The 21142-nt window shown below is 38.3% G+C and overlaps 1 protein-coding gene across 1 annotated transcript in view; it reads left to right on the top strand.

The window, feature by feature from the left end:
- LOC126241561 (uncharacterized) overlaps window positions 1-19755 on the top strand; it is a 296723-nt gene extending 276968 nt beyond the window's left edge. The window contains exon 10 of the mRNA XM_049948016.1: window positions 19549-19755. The gene's annotated coding sequence lies outside the window, so the exon portion shown is untranslated. The remainder of the gene's footprint in view (window positions 1-19548) is intronic.
- Window positions 19756-21142: the final 1387 nt, after the last annotated feature.

Here is a 21142-nt window from a genome sequence, read left to right as displayed (position 1 = left end):
TTTCTTTCTCTTCCTTTGCTACTATACAATTCCAGTCCCCATCATGATTAAATTTTCATCACCTTTAACTGTGTAAATAATTTATCTTATCACACAGTTCTTCAATCACCTCATCATCTAAGGAGCTAGTTGGCATGTGTAAACTTGTACTATTGTGGTACGCATGGGCACCTTGGTTACGATTAGTAGCTTACCCGCATTCCTAATTTCATACTTATTATTAAATCTACTCCTGCATTGCCCTTATGGGAACGGGATCGGTAATCAGGATATAGAAAACTTAATTCCCATATATGTCGTAGCTTGTATATATTTACACTTGACACTGCATCTGTACAGAATGAACTATAACAAAGAACTGACTAAAGTAATGTTAAGATGGAGGCTGAACAGAGCACTTAGACTTCACAGATATTAAGTTTTGTGGTTGATACGAACTATCAATGCCACACAGCCCCCCACCCCCCACCCCCCGTCTCCTCAGTATGGAGTACTACAAATGTACAAGGGTGAGGGCCTGTGGGCTTTGACATCAGTGGAAATCGTGTGCATAGGCAGGCGCACCGCAGGTACTTCCATCTCGAATGAGGTGGGTTGTGCAGGCGGAGCGGCAAGAGGCAGGTCCACTTCGTAGTCAGTCAGCCACTGTGGCTGGATGAGATGGCGGCCAGCCTGGGAGTAAGCGGGCGGGGCGGTCGACGGCATGGTGGAGGCATGTGCGGCCCTTAAGTGGATCGAGCTGTCCATAGAAATGAAAGCACGTAGAGATGCTCGGTCACACTCGTGCAGGAGTGTGAGGTTGTGTGCAATGTTGACGTGTAACGGACCGTCCAATGGCGGGACCTCGGTATCTGTCAAAAGAATGAGCACTCGGCCATCGAATGTCGCTATAGAAATGTCATTCACTCGGTGCAGCGGCACGCTGCAGGACAAACTGATAGTAGGTGTGAGTGTCTCCAACGTTGGAGGTGAGAGTGGGAAACCTGTGCAGGGTGAAACAGGGAGCGAGGTCGGGAAACCAGCGAATGGTCGTGAACAGTCTTCGGTGGAAGAGGTGTGTGGTGAGGTTGATGGGAGCACGGCTTCATTCTCGATCAAGGATGGATCGTCTGTAGAGTCCGACTGCAGTGGTGTGAGGCCATCAGGGTCGACAAAAGCGTGTTTTAGGCGATGCAGAGAAACTGTCTGTGTGCGGTCTTTAATCATGATATCAAAAGTCATGTCCCCCCGCTGCAGGACCTTGTAGGGGCCAAAATAAGGAGGTTGAAGAGGCTGCCTAACTGCATCTTCACGCAGCATGACATGGGAGCAGTCAGAGAGTGTGGTGGGAGCATAAGTCTCAGGTGGTGAGGGACTGATGGTTGGGTGCAAACGCGTTTGTTGAAAATGCACGCACAGCCAGCTAATGAAATCTGGTGAGGGGTGTAATGGTACTTGAATTACGCAACCATTACGGCACCTCACCTGAACCTCTCGATACCAGTAATATTCTACTGTGTTTCTACAAAGTAGTTGACATATTTCTGAGACAACATTCAGATTTGATTTCATTTGTGATACATCGATATGTTTATATTGCAATGATATTATTCTTATGTGTATTCTTTCTTTTGCCACTATGATCTTTGACGTACTTGTAACTCTGATTTTTGGGCGCGTAAGTGATAGTTAGTTAGTTGTTGAGTTGTTAGAAATTCGGACCTTGAAAAGGTCAAGTCTTGGACGTCATGTTGGAAAGACGCTTAACGTAGTCAGCTTATAAAATGTGAACTTTAACAGTGACTGTGAGAGAGATGTTTTCAAGTATGTTTTGTATTGTGAAGTGATTTTTTACATCACCATTGTCCAGCAAAAGTGTATTCTTCAAGGATCGTTTGTGAAGCGCATCTACATAACTTTTGAATATAGCAGTATAAAACCTAGGCCTCTTTGCATCCGAGCTTGGAATCATAACCTCCTAGATTTTCAACGATTGAGCCATGATTTTACGACGAGACCAGCATGGGAAAAACAAAAAGATGAGTGCCTAGTTTTTTTTCATTATTACATGAAATGACTTTATTAACTGTGCTCTAATAATACCTGCCACATAATAACTTAGTTGTTGCCCGAAAATGCAGTATTTAGCAGCGTGAGCAACACCACAATCGTTATTAAATGCTGACCTTTGTTGTGGTAGGGTTGTCAGAGGGGGGCGGGGGGGGGGGGGGGGGGGGAAGATCCTCGCTAACCTGGAGAAGAATTAGTTCCCCCGGTAGGACCGGATTCTCGCCGAAAAAAAATTTGGATATAGTCCTCTGTAGGTCAGGTTTATAGGTCGAGCATAGACCAAGTAGCACCCACAGGAGAGCTTCCGACCAGAGACAGTCATGGCATCGAAGGGCCATCTTGAGGGTGCAGTACCATCTCTCCACCAACCCATTGCTTTGTGGGTGATAGGTGGTAGTGTGTATTTTTTTAATATTGCAGATATTGCAGAGGATGGTGAAAAGGGAGGATTCCAACTGTCGACCCTGCTTGGTGGTGATAGTGGTCGGGCACCCAAAACGAGCAATCCACAAGCCAATGAAAGCCTTGGCTACCGTCTCAGCAGTAATGTTAGAGAGAGGGATAGCCTTGACCTAGCGAGACAAATGGTCGATAGTTGATAAGATATATCTATGGCCCTCTGAAGGAGGAAGAGGCCCGAATAGATCAATATGTACGTGACGGAATCGTCATGCGGGAATGTCGAACTTGCCCAGAGGCGGGGAGGTGTGGAAACTGATCTTGTTGTGCTGGCAAGCAATGCAGTTGCGTGCCCAGGTTTGACAGTCCCATTTGATATTCTTCCAAACAAAACATTCTGACACGAGACATGTGGTGGCTCGAACGCCATGGGTTGTGCAGGGTGTTGAAAACCTGTCGGTGCAGTCTGGGTGAGAGCAAAGGGCATAGGGTGCTGGTTGAAGAATCACACCACACCTCACCAGAAACGCCAGGAAATTTAGCCTTTATGAAAACAAGTGATGTTTATGGGTCTCGTAGGAGAGCCTGAGACTTCGTCAGAAGCTTGGAGGGAGGCCAGATCGGAAAGATCAACAATGCGGGAAACAGCTCTGATCCTCGAAAAGAAATCCACAGTGACATTATCTGCACCCTTGATGTAACGGACGTCTGTCGTGAATTGAGAAACTAGGTCAAAGTGGTGGTAACGTCAAGGGGGTGGGTCCTCAGGTGGGTTGCAGAATGCTTCTGCCAGTGGTTAGTGATTGGTGAGGATGCAAAATGAACGTTGCTCGATGTTGAGGCGGAAATGTTTGACTGCCTCGTAAACAGCAAGGAGCTCTCTATCGAATGCAGAATATTTTCTCTGAGCTGTAGACAGTTTCTTGGAGAATAAACGAAGGGGAGAAACAGTGTCGCCCTTGTTTCGTTGCAACACTGCCCCCACCGCGATGTCACTGGCATCCATAGTGATGAATAACTTGGCCAAGGGGTCAAAATGGGCGAGTGTCACAGCGTGAGCTAAGGAAGTCTTGAGAGTCTTGAAGGCCTCTAGCATCGGAGCAGTCCAAGAGATGGGTTTGATGCCGGAAGTTTGTTTGCCTGATAGCGCGTCCATCAGGGGTGCCTGAACAGTGGCGGAGGAAGGCAGGTGGCGACGATAGTAATTGATGGTGCAGAGGAAATGGCGTAGCTCTTTGTAAGTAGCCGGGGTGGCAGAGACGTGGTAGCCTGCACATGAGATTTGGGAGGGTGTATTCCATCAGAGGAGACAGTGTAAACTAGGAAGGAGACTGACTCGTGGTGCAACTGAAACTTGTCTTTGTTGACCTCAACACCATTGGAGTTCAAAGTCTGGAGTACCATAGACAGATGATTTTCATGTTCCTCCGCTGAGCTGCTGAAAACGAGAAAGTTGTCCAGATAAGCAAAGCAAAACTCGAACTGTTGCAAGATAGAGTCAATGAAACATTGCCGTGTTTGCGCCGTGTTGTATGAAGTGGTATTGGAATAAACCAAGTGGTGTGGTAATAGTCACAAAACTTCCTGGCAGATTAAAACTGTATGCCGGACTGAGACTCGAACTCGGGACCTTTGCCTTTCTCGGGCAATTGCTCCACCATCTGAGCCACCCAAGCACGACTCACGCCCCGTCCTCACAGCTTTACTTCTGCCAGTACCTCGTCTCCTACCTTCCAAACTTTACAGAAGCTCTCCTGCGAACCTTGTGGAACTAGCACTTCTGAAAGAAAGGATATTGCGGAGACATGGCTTAGCCATGGATGGGGTTGGTTGTGGGAGGTGCTGTTGCCAACTTTGTCATCAGGATAACTGCCGGAGCTGTCGAGTAGCTGTCTGTGGCAGATGATAAGGTACGCTGGATCCACAAGGCAAAGTTTGATATCCAGAGGGTCAGACGAGTGAAAAGGGAGCTTTAGCTGAAGTTCATGAGAAAATTTGATAAGCCACAGTGCGATGTCTAGCATGATCCTAGGGTAATCTTGCACCCACAAGCAGCACCAGAGTTGATGGTCCCAGATTCTCATCATGAATGATATGATGAATGGTTTTTTCAGGAGGATGTGATAGGCATTCATAATAGCAGTTTTAGCATTGGCATATTTATCCTGAGTGGGAGGCCAAAGCACCAAATGACTGACGAGGTCAGTTGGTCATGCAGGCAATTAGCTAAGCGGATGATACATTGTCATTGTCAGCGATGCCAAGGATGTTAAACTAGTTGTCTACCAATGCAAACTACATCATGGGGTTGTCCTTCTACAGGTGCGACAGTTTTGGATATATTCCCGTCACAACATGTCGTGTAAGTGTAGGATGAGATTGTGCACTGTGAGGCGTGGGTAGCGATGGAGAGAGCCACACAGTGCTAGAAGTAAAATCTTCATTGAACGCATCATGCAGGTTCCAAGGTCAGAACAGTTTGTCACCTGTGGTCCTTGTGAATGGGACAAGGCGGTAGCAGCAAGAGGTGCATGATGTGGTAGACACATGGTTAACTGGCATGGAAGGGACGACTGTGATTCTCTGAAAGAGTGGCTGTAGGCACGTGTGCGGAGCAAGAGTCTGGTATGTGGCATTGCATGAGATGTTCGTGGGGTGGGGGTGATAAAAACCTCAGAAGAAATGCAAAGTGACTGGTATGTGCAAGTGGTCAACAGCCAGATGATACACTGTGGTATCCAGTACATGCTGACCTGCTGACCACAGAACACTGGTGCCGATGCATGTTGCACACTCAGGCAGTGCATAGTAACGTCAGGTTTTGTAGGCATAAAATCACAATACTGGGCAGTATGTGATGCACTAGGGTCAGTGTGACCTTGAGCGAACAAAGCAGACAGCGTATACTGTTACTACAACTGAGGTCTGGGATCTGTTAAACCTCTCATGTGTGGCATAGATGAACGAAAATGTACCTGATCTGTCTTATATGCCTCTTGCATTAGTGTCAGCACTTGAGCTTCACAATAAAAGTCTGAAGCAGTTACGAGGAGCACAGAATGTGTATCACTAGATGGCAGCAATCCATTGTTTATAGTGAACACGACCACGGTACTCACAATCGTAGATATAATGCACAGAAATGCAGCATCACCAATGTAGTTAATTCAGTCACTATCAATGATGGCTGGATAAACAAATTACTGAAATTACTTTTGAATACATTACGGGAAAGGCAGTGATCAATGTCTTACAAATATTTACTATTAAAAACAGTCTTGTGCACGATTTAATTATCAAGGTGACCGGTCACCTTGATAAATAAATCGTGATCAAGACTGTTTTTAATAGTAAATTACTGAAATGGCTGAATGTATGAATTTTATTTATTCATGGCTGAAATCAAAGAACATAGTCACATAGTATATTTTGGTGGCAAAGGTGATGCTTGGTGGTCGATAGTAGCCACAGCTTTGTGTATTAAAGAATTGACATTGCTTTGCTCCTTTCAACATATTTAATTCATATTCTCTGCTAGGAAAAAGTGTTAATTAAGTTTGCTGTATGAATATGGTGCCTACTCATTACATTTTTATTTTGTTTCGTTTATGAACAAAAATGCCTAGAAAACAATCAAGTCTTTCTAAACACACCAGACTGGCCAAAAGACTGAGAACTACGCAATTTCAAGAATCCAAGAAGATTGTGGGGTGAGACTTGCTGCAGCTCAAGAACATGTAGCTTTAATTTGCTCTTTCGAAACTCCTTCCAAAAGTAAGGCACAACGTGATTCTGATTGAGAATGTCATGCACTATCTGGTGCCTAGAAACCCTTCATTCACAGAGGCTCTGTAACTTATCACAGAAGTTGAGATTTTGATGGAATTTACCATTTTGCTTTAAATGTACAGTTTCCAATAAGCTTATGTTATGCCATGAGTACATACAAAGCACACTGCCAGATGCTGTATTCTGCATACATGGACCTTAGTGTTAGATGTTTTGTTGCATGGCCAGCTCTAAATGGCTCTCTCCAAACAAGTTCTTCTTTCATTTCCGCAGTCAAGTGTTGTATGTAAAGAATATTTATAAGTAAATAATTTCACACATACAGTCTTAGGTACAGCTTATAAATACAAAAAAAACTTGTGATGGAATTTTTTTCTAATTAAGCTGACTTGTATTGGTGGGTGTTTAGTGAGCTTTCAAACCACATATAAACTGCTAAGCCAACACAGAACATAGGTACACATTCGTGAATTAGTGCTATGATTTTTGTAATGTTTGAAGATTCTGGAAAGCAGTGCAGTGAACAACAGCCAGTTGCTCTGATCCAAACTCAGACAGGTGCTCAAACTCTGCTGTCAGTCGCTGTATGCTTGAAGGAAATCGCCTTCAACATTGGTCACAAAACAAGAACCACGCATAATTGTGATAAAATTTTGTTAATATTGAATTTTAGTTCAGTTGAATCAGACTTTTGCAAAGTGGGTAATGAATGTTGTATGTGATTGTATCACAAATCTGTTGATAAACCAGTGGTTTTGAAAGAAAATCAGTTGCAAGAGCAGAAGCTCTGTTTATTCAGTTACATTGAAAGGAAAGTAAAACATTGCCACCAATACAGAGTACCAAATTAAAATGCAGTATTGCAAGAAAGAAAAAGAAAATACTTCTACAAGGATGGTGCCTTTAGTGTGGTGTAGAAAAAAAAAACGTGAGTAGAAGTTTATGGAACAGTGAAAAAGGCTGAAATGACGGAAAGAAATGTACATGGGACCAATAGTGGACCAATATATGAAGCAATTACTGTTATGTAAAGGTGACTCCTGGTACTGAAGAAAGTGAGAACACTTGAGAGGAAGATTTAAAATGCAAGGAAGTGTCCACAAAGTCATGTGAAACTTAATCATAAATCAAATGTACAAACTTGGGAAATAAAGTACCAGACTGAAAATGTAAGAGGCAAGAAAAGAGTGCCAGTTTGATTTACATGTTTTATTGAAAAAACTCTGCATTTTACCAAGAGCAAATAGTTGCTGATAACAGCAACAGCAGCCTCACTGTCTACAAATGAACAAGCATATCTGTAATTAATATTATTTTAGAGGCTGTGTTGTTTAAATATCAAAGAAATATGCCATTTCTATGTTTTTAATGTTGTATTTTAATTAAACCATTTGTTTTGTATTTTATTATTTGTTTGAGATACTCCTTGAGTGGTTGGAGATAGCAGATTTCCTTACATCACATCAGGTGCTGCATGGAGTTACCGACAATGCTCAAACTTCCTAAGAGGGCCTTGGTGTATTAAACTACAAGAGTTGCCAATGAAGACTCAAGACAAGAGTGTTTATAACACTGATGTTGCACGTCTTATATATTCTTAAGTTAGTGTGAGCTCAGTATCTGCCCAATACACAACTCTGTATGCTAGCGTACGATAAATGTTGATTGTTATGCAAAATAGTGGACAGTCACATTGGAAAAGATTAATATAAGGAAACTGATCATTAAATAATATTTCATGAAGAAACCCACATCAAGAATTTTTATGTTTTCACCACCGAGAACCCACCCACATGTTGACCGTTGTGCAAAACAAATCTGCAATAAAGAAGTTCAATTTGGAAATCAAGGAAGAAGAGAAGACTTATTAAGAAGAAATAAACATTCAAAACAGAAAAAAAAATTTACTGAGGAACACTTAAATTATGGCCTGGTTTCTTAAAATTCATGAATAGCTCACTACTTTCATGTGAACCGTGTGAAAGAGAATGAACGCAAACAATGCTGATACATTTACAAGCACTGCAGTACAGTGAACAAGGGTGGGCATTGTATGACACAAAGACTTTGTGATTTTTTTCAAGGGTGAAATAAAATTGAAGATTGGACTTTATATTTTGTTAGATTATTTTAAATTAATATTGACGTACCGTCAAACGGAGTGATTTCGGACGGTTTTGTCGTTATTTTGATTGTAACTTTCGTATATATTGTTAGATTAAATTGATTGTTATGGAAGTGGTAGGGTATATGTGTAACAAATAAAATATCCCAGAACCAGAAAGTGTATGTGTAGGTATATTTATATGAGGCAGTTACATAAAGACACATGTGGTTTTTAAATCTCTGTCCAAAGTTACAGTATATAGAGGGCAAATTCGGACAGTTGCTGCCTTTTTTAAAAATTCTACATGCTTTTTATTTGATTTTGGTGACATTTTACACATGGTGGGAGATTTTCCAGCTTTGCCTTGATACTGGAGAAAAACATCTTAACAGTCGCTTTGTTCACTTCTGCATGAGCTCGTTTATTTATTTATTTATTCATCCATGGAACAATATATATTGTATGGATGTCGTCAGTTTATAATACATGAGCACACATTTACATTTACAATGAAACAGATTTCTCATATTTTGTGTAGTTTTTATAACTAGTCATACACACATTTGTAATTACATCATATTTTGGTGATAATGGCATATGTTGCTAATAATCTACATCTATGTTAAATATTCTTTTACAGTATAACAACTTTTACTTACTAAGAAGGTTTTAAGCTTTTGTCTGAAAGTGAGGGTATCATTTATTTCTTTAATTTCCTGTGGTAATTTGTTATACAGTTTTATCCCATTATAAAATATACTTTTGTGCATCTTTGCCTTGTTCTTTCTATATAGACGGAGGTGGTGACAAGATCTTGTTTCATGGTCATGTATTAGGCTGTTTGTGTTATACATGTTGAGATTTTTCTTAATAAACATTATGTTCTGAAAGATATATTCACAAGAAACAGTTAGAATGCCTAGCTTTCTAAATAATTCTAGACAGTGGGCCCTGTTGTTGCTGTTTTTTACTATCCTTATGGCTCTTTTTTGTACTTTGAACACAGTTTATATGTTACTGGCACTTGTTCCCCAAAACGTGATCCCATAGCTGAGGACTGAGTGTAGATATCCGTAATATGTTATTTTAAGACAGGTATTATTGCAAGGATTCTAAGAGGATAGCATGCTGTGGATAATTTCTTTGCCAAAATGTTGACATGGTTTGTCCAGTTCAGTTGGCTGTCTACATTTATCTCTAAGAATTTGGTACTTGTTACACATTCTAATTCATTATTATTAACTTTTATTCTAGTGGCATTGTGTTTTTTGTTCAATTGGAAGTTAATATAGTTAGTTTTCTTTACATTTAGGGTTACTTTATTTTTTAATGACCAGTTGTGGACATCATTGAGAGCCTCGTTTGCTCTTTCTGACAGTTGTGTTGGATTTTCACCTGTTATTACTTGTTGCTGTCATCAGCAAAAAGTATTTTTTCTCCATGTCTGATACTTTGTGGGAAGTCGTTAATGTATATAAGAAACAATATTGGGCCTAATCACTTCCCTGTGGGACACCTATATTCACATGTTCTGGGTCAGACAGGTGTTTTACAATGGAATTGTTTGAAACTTATGATATCTCAACTCGTTGAACTCTGTTTTCCAAGTATGATTTGAACCACTTCTTTGTCACACCTCTTATTCCTATATGCTCTAATTTATGAAGTAAGATTTTGTGGTCAACTGTATCAAAGGCCTTTGACAAGTCTAAAAAGATACCACTTACATTTTCACCTTTGTCCAGTGCTTCTAAAATTACTTTGGTGAACTGTGCTATAGCAGATTGTGTGCCTTTTCTGGGCCTAAAATCAAATTGGTCATTGGAAAGGTTATATTTATTCAGGTAATTTAGCAGTCTCTTTTTGACTAGTATTTCTATTATTTTAGAAATGATAGACAGTATAGAAATCGGCATGTAGTTCTCTACATTTTCCACATCTCCGTTTTTAAGGATAGGTATAACTTTTGCTTGTTTTAGGTACTCCGGAAAGTATCCAGATTCGAAAGATTCGTTAATTATGTCTGTTAATGGGCCCTCTATGGAGTCTATACATTCTTTAATTACGCAGACTGGGATTTCATCAAGTGCTACTGAAGTTTTATTTTTTAGTTGGTGTACTAATAGTGCCACTTCCTTCTCTATAGTTGGCAAGAGCACCATTGAGTTTGTTGGCTGGTTCTGAGTAGGTAAATCATACGTATCTGGAAATTTATGATGTAATTTTTTTGCAGTACTACTGAAATATGAGTTTACAAAATCAGCTAATTTTTTAGGGTTACCTACTGGTACATCTTTGTTTTTAATATGTGAATTGAGGTCCTTTTTAGCAGAGTTAGATGTTTCCTGTTTGACGATGTTCCAGGCTGCTTTGCTCTTGTTTTCAGCTTGAAGTAATATTTTGTTGTTTGAAAGTTTTTTTGCGGCTAGCAGCACCTTTCTGTATATTTTCCTGTACTTTTTGTAGAATTGCAGAACTTCTGGGTTAGATTGATTATTTTTTATGGAGTTGAGATATCTAAGAGTTTCTGATGATTTTTTGATACCTGTAGTCATCCACTGATTTCTCTTTGTAGTTTTAATTTGATAAAGAGTTTGGGAAACATCTCTTCAAGTCTGAGTTTAAAAATTGACATGAACTTGATAAATTTCTGATTTGCATTAGTTTCTGCATAGACTTCCCCCAAATCTTCATATTCTAGCTGGGATTTAAACTCATACAGGGCTGATTTGGAAAACATTCTTTTGTATGTACACAGTTTAGGAGGAGTTTCTACATGAATGTTAGTCTGTTGGTCTGATAGGCCCAGGTTTTGGACAACAATATGACATTTTTTACTATCAATATCTGTAGCTCATGATCTATTGACGAGGAAGATTCTTTCGTTATTCTAGTTGGACAATTTACAAGGTAGGATATTCCATAACAGCTTCGAATATTCCCATATATGTTGCTAGCCTTATCAGGCTTCATCATATTAATGTTTAAGTCACCACAGATGATCACATTTGCTTTTGGTTCAGAAACCTTGTCTAAGCTTTGATTCAGTTTTGAGAAGAATATATCAATGTCTCCACTGGGAGAGCGGTACACACAAAATATGACTAATTTTTTTGCTATGTCAGGTCCTATTATTTCAACAGGGGAAAATTCAAAATGTTTGTCCTCACCTAGATCTAAAAGATCATATCTAACTTTAAATGACATACCTTTTTTTACATAGATACATGAACCTCCACCATTCATTGAGATTCAGCTATAGTAACATGCAAGGTCATATGAGGCTAATGCAATGTGTTCAATTTCCTTCCCTTTGCACCAGTGTTCGGTGATACACAAAATTTCGCTATCAAAAGTTTCCAAATCTACTTCTAGCTGTTGTGCTTTGTTCTTTATGGCTTGAATGTTTTGGTGAAACACTGTTAGGCATTTGTTTTCACTTGTCTTGGTGGCGTCCTTCACTTTAGACCTGATGCTAAAAAATCCTTTATATGAGCTGGTGGCATGGTTATTCTGCTGATGACAGTGGAGGTGAATCTGTTGCCAGTTAGACTTGGAAGTTGGTGTATCTGAAGGTATCTGCCTTATGTTAGTCTTGTAACTGAGGCTGGGTACAAAAAATCCTGCAAAGTTGTAAGTTTCCTGGTTCTTGTGCTTCTTCTGTTTCTGCTGATGATGGTGAAGCTGGTGAAAATTCTTTCACTGTTGAAGACTGAGGAGGGGCCAATACTGATGAAAGGTCGTTGGCTGCTGGCCCATCAGGTGTTTTTTTTTTTTTTTTTTTTTTTTTTAATGATGCAGTTGCATAGTATGTAGCTGCTTTGGAAACTTCTGTCCTAGTTGAATCATTTATTTCAGCTGCTTTTGAGGAAAGTGGAGATTCTAGTGCTGGACCTGTCGTCAGCGATTCAGTTTCGCTTTCTTGTTGGAAATTTTCAGTTGCTGTGTTTGGTGGTGGAAGTGGTATGGTCGTGCTATTCTTGTCCTTAACTGCCTTCACTGCATTAAGGATTTCTCGACTAATGAATGATTTTCCGAGTTTATTTCTGTGAAGCCCATACCTGGTAAAATGACTTCTCTCTGTAGATGGTACGTCCACATATGTGGCATTTGGGAGGCTTCGGCAGATTTTTTCAATTTTCCTATTAGTAACTGTGATTTCTTTGTTGACACGGGATTGTTCTATAAGATCATGTCTTTGTGGGATAATGGCAATGAAGAAGTTAACATCTGTAATTTTCTGTAATGTACTTCTTTAATGTACTTCTTTAATATTTTTGCTTAAGCGAACGGAAAGATCTTCTGACTGCTGTTTGAGGAATAAATGCACCCATTCTTCTCCTGGCAAATTATTACGAAATTTCTTCTCTTTTCGGCCAGATTTATCAAGGTAGCCTTTAACTAAATATCTAATATCCAATTTAGTGAAGGGAAATCCCCAATGTGCAGCCCTCAAGATAGCTTGCTTAAACATTTCTTCTTCTTCTTTATTTAGCACTGGCTGTCCTCCCATTTTTTTCGGATGTGCTTGCTGCACTTTATTTTGTAGGGTTGATTTGGGTATACCATACAAATCACATGCTTTTCTGTACCATAATTTACCACTCTGAATATCATGAACCGCTTTATCTAAAAGTTCTGGGTCATAATTACACCATACTGTAGCACCTCTCCTGCTCTTATACGTTCTTGGCATTGTCCGAAATCATCCCACACAGTACACAGTTTTACAAAAACCGTCATTATTTTATAACTTTGCATGAGAAACTAGACATACTTGTACAGAAATTGTCTCAATGCTGTTAGCTACTGAGCATATCGACAATTACGGTTACAGTAACTTCCTGCTCAGCGAAACAATAAAAAGCTTCCACTTTACGATAATGCATGGATTTTTACACTGAGACTGTTCATCAATTATTCACCCAGGGAAACAATTGATGCAAAATAAAAGTTGTGGAAAGCGATAAATGCAATGTGCTTAAAATAACTGGTGCACAGACATTAAAATAAATAATTCTTTTGTTTCTATGCAGTGGCAAAGAACAAATAAGCCATACTGTCCGAATTCACCACGGTGTCCGAAATCACTCCGTTTGGCTGTACTGGGATTAAGTAGTGTGCAAGAAATGCATATAACATTTAGAGCGATGCGAAATTAATGTTAATGGGAAGTGACACAAATGTGTGTTCAATACAGCGAGATGTTATTAAGTGCTGCATATTTTGAAATGGGAACAATTTTTAAATGCTGAAAATTGATATCAAAGAAGAGTAAATTTTTCTGGGCAACAATAAACAAGCCATTGTCAAAAAATTCAACTCCTACAGCCAAATGCCATTAATTATTACAACATAATTTGTCACTCAATATTAACTACAATGAAGATTTTCTGTGAACTAAATTTAATTTCAAATGGATTTGAGCAGCAGTTAAGCAAAAGATACATGTCAACAATAACTATAGAAGATACTGAACACTTATACAGTACATCTACCGTGCGACAATAATGACACTTCATCTCACATATATACAGGGTGTCCCATTTATCTGTTCCACCCTAAATAACTATTTGTCCAGATGCAAATTACAAAATGTTTCAAGCAAATGTTTCTTAGCCGTCAAGAGGACTTCAATAAGCATGTTTGCCTTCGTTGTAGCTTTGTTTTTTACAAAGATATGAACAGTGGTATGACTTTTTAAAACGGTGTCCTGTATTTTTTATTCGGTAATTCATTTCCTCTCCTCAAGACCTATTCAAAAATGTATCACAGTGTACCATTCACTGAAACACAACATCATTAATTAGATAACACAACACTGACTTTGAGCCTGGGATCACAAACTCGTCCACTGCTGGAGTTGTCAGAAAACAAATGAATCCCAAGTAAAAACATAACACAAAATTGACTTTGACTCTCCTGTACCATTGCCCAGGATTCAAAGGTGCTCAAGTGGTGACCCTGGACACCAATACACTGGTGCACTCGTTGAATGAAATAATTATTTACTGCTTCCAGTGTTGCCTGCTGAAGAGAATTATTAGCAAACACAATACATTTCTGAATGTCCTCTGGAGTTGTTGGAATATCACAATAGACAATGTCTTAAATGCATCCCCAAAGAAAAATGTCCAGAGGATTTAAATCAGGAGACCTAGCAGGCCAAGTAACTGTTCCTCCTTGACCAGTCCATATAGCAGGATACCTTCGGTTCAGAATACGACGTGCACGCAAGGCATTATGCTCTCTGTACAGTTCCGCTGCCTGCATAGCATTTTGCCTACCTTCAACAGCAACAATAAAAGAAACGTTATGTCAATGCAGTTTGTAGGAAGGACAGCCTTTACTGTATGCCTAGTCTACACAACAGTATTAAAAGGACTAAACTACTGTACTAAATGTACCCGTACATAAGAAAACAGTATTGCAGTTACTGTTCTGCTAACTTACATTACCCATAGATGAGTAGAATTTCTACCTTCTCTTCATTGGTGTACATTCTACTCACACAAATCTTCAACTGAAGATGGTTGACAGAATGACGGTTGTGCATTCTACTTATGTTTACATCTGTCCTCTGTCAACATCAGTATGTCGATGTGTTCCATTACCCCAAGTACCTGCACTAAGCACTGGGAGCGTCAACGTCATTGTTGTGTTATGTAATTAATAATGTTGTCTTTCAGTGAATGGTAGACTGTGATACATTTTTGAATAGCTCTTTAGGAGAGGAACTGAATTACCAAATAAAAAATACAGGATGTCATTTAAAAAAGTCATACCGCTATTCATATCTTTGTAAAAAACAAAACTACAACGAAGGCAATCATGCTGATTGATGTCCCTCTGATGGCTAAAGAACATTTCTTTGAAACATTTTGTAATTTGCATCTGGACAAACAGTTATTTATGGTGGTCAAGAGAAATGGGACACCCTGTATATTATATTTTCTTAAATTTGTATATTTTCACACTAGTATATTTTTCCTGATTGTTGTTATGAATTGCACTTTCTTTTATATGTTAAATGGATGATATTTCTATGTAATGTAGTTGGTTCATGCTTAGGGATTTAGAATTATAAATGATAGGAAAAGGCGGAGTGAAGCCCCCCAATGCCTTCAAAAGGTGGAAGGGTGCAAAGTTAGCACACCAACACCGGAAAGGAGACCAGTCTGTGGTCAGCTATTGACTAAACTGGAGATAGGAGCATGGCAAAATTAAAGCTAAATCGTATGAAATTAGTGGCAGGCAATGAAAATCTTGGAACTCCATCTGTCCGCAAAAACCTTGTAATTCCAGTACCTAAGTTATCAAAGAGGGATTTGAAAGTGCATGGAATTTTCAAATCTGTCAATAAATAAGCTTCTACTATATAGTTACATACGTGGCAACTTCATCTGTATCACTTTATATCGTTTTTCAGAAATGCTTTTGCTTCTCTCGTAAAATTTTACAATATGGAGTTACGAGATTTTCATTATCTACCATTGATTAATGAGCCTTGGATGGAATTGGCATTTGTTCATGGCAACCTGTTACATAGTGGTATGTTCTGATTTATAATTCCGTTGCCAAGAATAGGTTTTGTACAGCAATTCATATGAAGAACCATGCTTGGATAATTTTGGCCAACGCCATCACAGCAGCTCAACTCTTCAACCACCTCCAGGAAGTGTAATAAATCAGAATTGTAAATGAACCAGGATTTGCGACAGTTATTCAGTATAAGTGTTCAATGAAGATGTGTGTGTCAGGCATACATTGTTGACAGCATCATGTGACAGTTTGCCTTCTTTGTTTCTTGTCCTCGGTGTCAACGTACTGGCTGAAAAATTAAGGGGTGGAAGTGCAGTACGGTCTACTGTAAATGATGTAGCTGACAGGTACACATTTGCATTTCACAGTTGTTTACTTTTACTTTCACTTTTCACAACCCCCCCCCCCCCCCCATATACACATTTAATATGGCCAGTGCACTATTGTTTAACTTTCGATAAGCCTCATTAATAATTTTCAGACAAACATCCACATACTGCTACAATCGTTTCCTGTTGAACATCTATGAGTAGTAAAAGCCTAACCACATAGTTCTTGAAGAATAACAAGATACGTATGGAACAGACGCTGTCATTGTTTTAACACACGGCCTAATTGTGTTACACTTATTTCACAGTTAAGCTGATGCAATTATTGTTGATCCAACCAACACAGGTTTCTCGTCTGAAACTCGGCTGTGGACTGACTGTCTTGGGACCAAAAATTGGGCCCTTATACATCCTCACAATAATAGGTGCTGAAACTACACATTGTTCAATGTTTAATTTACAAAAATTGCAATTAAAACTTAACTCATTAAATTCACTGCATACATTGAAAACTGCCGTCTCTTTAACAGTTTCTTCTACTACACGGGTTAGGCCAAATTATTTGTTGAAATCATGAAATAAACATATATAGTTACACAAACAATACTTTTGACAAAACAGTTACTTACTTTGAAATTAATTAAGGGCTGGCTTTGCTAACATGTTTTCAAATAGAGCCAAATAGATCCTTTAAGAATACAATTAGTTGTTCTTCCAAATGTATATAATTAGTACAGAGTTTATATTTGTTTACATATCAACAATAGAATTTAAGTTACAAAACAATTACTGATTTCACCCTGTATTGAAAGGTACTAACTAAGAATTGTCAAAATGAATTAGAAAATCAATTACATACATAAAATGAAGGACAAAATTAGACCTGGTGTTATATTCTTGAAGACTATGGTCCAACATTTCTCTTTTATGAAAATGCAGATTATACTCGTGTATGTTAATGGTAATTAGTTAAAAGTGAAAAAACGAATTTTAGGAGGCAGTCGGCAAAACAAGAGAGGAAGTAAACATATCCCAGCTTGCTTCGTCACATCACCCCCTCATTGGATTGACCAGATAGATATTGCAAATAGCTAACTGGGCAATTCAATGACCACAAGTGACCCCAGAAATTCAGTTTAAAATCCACAAAAAAATATTACATAAGAAATCTTCTCAAAAACTACAGTACATATGTTTTTCAAATTCCAACTTATGTGAACTGGCCATATGAAAACCCCCATGCAAAATAATTACATACAGTGTATTGTTGTACAATTCACAAAAATCTACAAGCTATACTTTTAACAAAAATTAAGCATTTTCACCATAAGTGATGTCATTTAGGGTAAACAATGATTACATCCAAAGATACATATCATTTTATACAAGTCCTATCTTGCTCAAAAAAATAAATACTCACTCGTTGCAAAAAGTTAAATTACACTACGCATTGCAGTTCTTCCTTCCTTCCTTCTTCTTCTTCTTCTTCTTCTTCTTCTTGACAGAAAATTTCACATGCTCAATGTTAGTATTTTTCACAAGCACTTTCACAGTTTTAATGAGCTTTTACACATTTTATCACCAAGTTGCCCATGCCTTCAACAGGTCCAAGTGGCAGTTAGTAAGGAGGAAATTCACTGCTACCAGTTCCCTTGGAGGTGGTTCTCCTAATGCACTTAGTTTTACTTCTAACTTAATTATAAGAAAAAATATTTCACACTAAAAACGATAGTCCTTACCTCATAAATATATACATTACACAGTTCACATAACATCCCAATAATTAGCACTAAAATTGACTATAGTACAAACGATGTGGACTAGTAAAAATTTAAAATCACACCTTACACTACAAAACATTACTCTAAGTCTTAACTGTCTCAAACTGGTTAAATTTGAAAGACTTTTGTTTCTTTCCCATTTGCAAATTAGCAAATCCTCAATATGTGCATTACCTTTAGTAAAAACTTAAGATGTGCAGTAGCATAGATTTACTAATCATTACATTATGAAAAAGGAAAAGAGTCACCACTACATACCGTAATTACTACTCATATCAAAATTAGGGGGATGGAAGTTGTACCAAATCATTGTCCCACTTCTCTACTCAAGTGAGCACTACTCTCATTCAAACAGAAAATTAAATCCTCACAAAATGCTACCAAATGGTTGATCTGTCAGAATATTCATATCGTTCTAGCACTACAGTTATCAGTTAATCAGCAAACTTATTGTTCATCATTCCAGTATTGCCACTTTAAGCTCATAATTCCTCAGAACACAAATAGAAGTTTTTCAGATAACATATAGGTCCAATGCTGCAGCATTATATGACTTGTACCTCACTAAAATATTGCTCTTTCTCTTAAGCTCTCATTCCCAGCTGCAGTGTCATGAATTGCACAATATACACAGGACCCAATGTTGTCTAGTTCACAATTAGATCATCAATACAGTTACACCACATTTGTTTGTATACAGTTGTCCTTTGCATTAAGCATGTCTGTCAGCTCCATTATTTTACTTACATTTCTTCCCTCGTTAACTAGTGGAGTGCATTCTCAAAAAATATCCCTGCTGCTGAGACAGGCTCACTAACCATTGAGACCCTAACATTATTCATTATTTTATTACTTCATTATTGTTTCATTATCTACTAAATAAACGCTTGCTCTATTTATCTAATGCATAATTGATTCTACTGAAAAACACTCCACAGTAACAGATCCTTATGCTAAGGCAAACTTGACTCTCATTATTGATCAGACAAAATTATCACTTAAAAAAGCTATTACTTCATTGTATTCCATCAAATTGCTTAGATTCTTGCCTGAAGGGCGATATACATACAAATCTTGCTTACTCTTTCCACACATATGACTCCAGGCAACTATGTCAAAAGTTGTAGTTCCTTAATGTCAGACAAGGCAGTATCATGACACAGATAGATAGTTATCTCACATATACTGATTGCACTGAACACAAACACGTATGTTAATGGTAATTAGTTAAAAGTGAAAAAATGAATTTTAGGAGGCAGTTGGCAAAACAAGAGGGGAAGTAAAAATATCCCTGCTTGCTTTGTCACAATCACTTCACTTATGTTAGGAGCCTACTCCTAATGTACAGACAAGTCTAAGTGATCCTAAAAGTGAAAGTTAAGTTATTTGCTAAAGTGTGTTAAATATTAAGTGGAGGTAGTTTTCTAATCTGACTAATGATGCTATTTTCAAGAACTCCACATGTTTGTCAAAGTGAATAAGTTCATTTAAGACCAAATTATGTTTACTTATTTTTTATTAAATAAGTAACAAACATACATTTTATTTCCAGGTAAGTTTGGGCCTGAAAAGTGTTTTGCAGAGCAGTTTGTGTGTCATACCAATTTAAGGGCTTCCCTTATGTTCCAGATACTATGCAAGTTTGTAATGAATGAACTTTTATTACAGATTACTATGTGTATATTTTACAAATTTGCCCATAGTGAAACAACTGTTGAAGAATTGTGTATTAGTCTGATGGTCCCCATACTTTAGACATTGTGCAGATTATTAATCACTCAAGTTTCATTAAAGAATATCTTGATTAAGTTTTAAGCATTTGTATGTAGTGAAGATTTGACTTGGAGTGCAATTAGATATCATTTCAAATTCAGGGCCCACATGTGTCATCAAAAGTGCAGTGGTCACATATGTACTATTATTTTGTAGGGCATAAGCTCACTTGATGGAGAGAATAGTTCAAGATAATGAAGACAGAGAGATCTGTGTGTGTGGGGGGGGGGCTGCTCATCCAGTTCAGCGGCAACTGGCAGCCTACAGTTCATAGTTAAAAGAGCTCAATGCAGTGCACTACCATCACCAAATGAGTAGGTGTGACCTGTGCACACAAGCAGCGGACATGGAGTGTACAAGCTCTAAGCAGGTTTCACTTGAGCAAAACCTGGTGGGTGCTGATTGCTCAAGATATAATTTATTGTGCAACAGATTCATAATGTCAGTTCTAGCTTCAATGATAAGTTGCTTGAGTTTGGATCTCAGTTACATTGGGGGAAAACAATGAAATTACGATTTAAATAGGTGACCGATTTAGATGATCATTTAGACTTCAAGAAAGAAACATTAGATAACAATGTTGAACATTTATGTACCATTAGGAGGTTCCAGCAAATGAAGAACAAATATTATAAACAAAAGGTACTTAAGAATAACTATGAATGTAGAAACTCTTACAGCAATTTCAAATGAAATGGAACCACAATTTGAAGAAATTAAAAGCCAATGTGGGATCACGTGACAGTAAAATATTTTACATGTGCTAAGTTATTTTCTTCAGTCGCTACTGATAAATTAGTATCTTCTTGCCACTGTTGAGTAATAACTATCTTCTGTTACTAATGATAATTTAATAATTATATTATGGCTGCACAAGTTGAGGTTGTAACCTCATTCAGTAACATTAAGACTAAGATTTAGTTACATAGTTTATATTTTCAGAATGAAACTTTCACACCGCATCAGAGTGTACGCTGATATGAAGCTTTCTGGCAGATTAAAACTGTTTGCTGTACTGAGACTTGAACTCAGGTCCTTTGCCTTTCGAGTTATGAAGTGTGGTTGGTTGGTTGGTTTTTGGGGGAAGAGACCAAACAGCAAGGTCATCGGTCTCATCGGATTAGGGAAGGAAGTCGGCCGTGCCCTTTCAGAGGAACCATCCCGGCATTTGCCTGGAGCGATTTAGGGAAATCACGGAAAACCTAAATCAGGATGGCCGTATGAAGTGTGAACAAGAACTGTGTGTAGGGCGTTAACATATAATATATTCTGACATAATAAAATCAAACAACAGAAAACTCTAAGAAAACAATACCAGAAAGTGTCATACCAGGTAGTTCTTTGTGAATCTGGACATACTTGTGCACACAGTC

Source organism: Schistocerca nitens, chromosome 1, assembly GCF_023898315.1.
Source record: "Schistocerca nitens isolate TAMUIC-IGC-003100 chromosome 1, iqSchNite1.1, whole genome shotgun sequence".
NCBI lineage: Eukaryota > Metazoa > Arthropoda > Insecta > Orthoptera > Acrididae > Schistocerca > Schistocerca nitens.
This window is presented reverse-complemented; position numbering and strand designations above follow the sequence as displayed.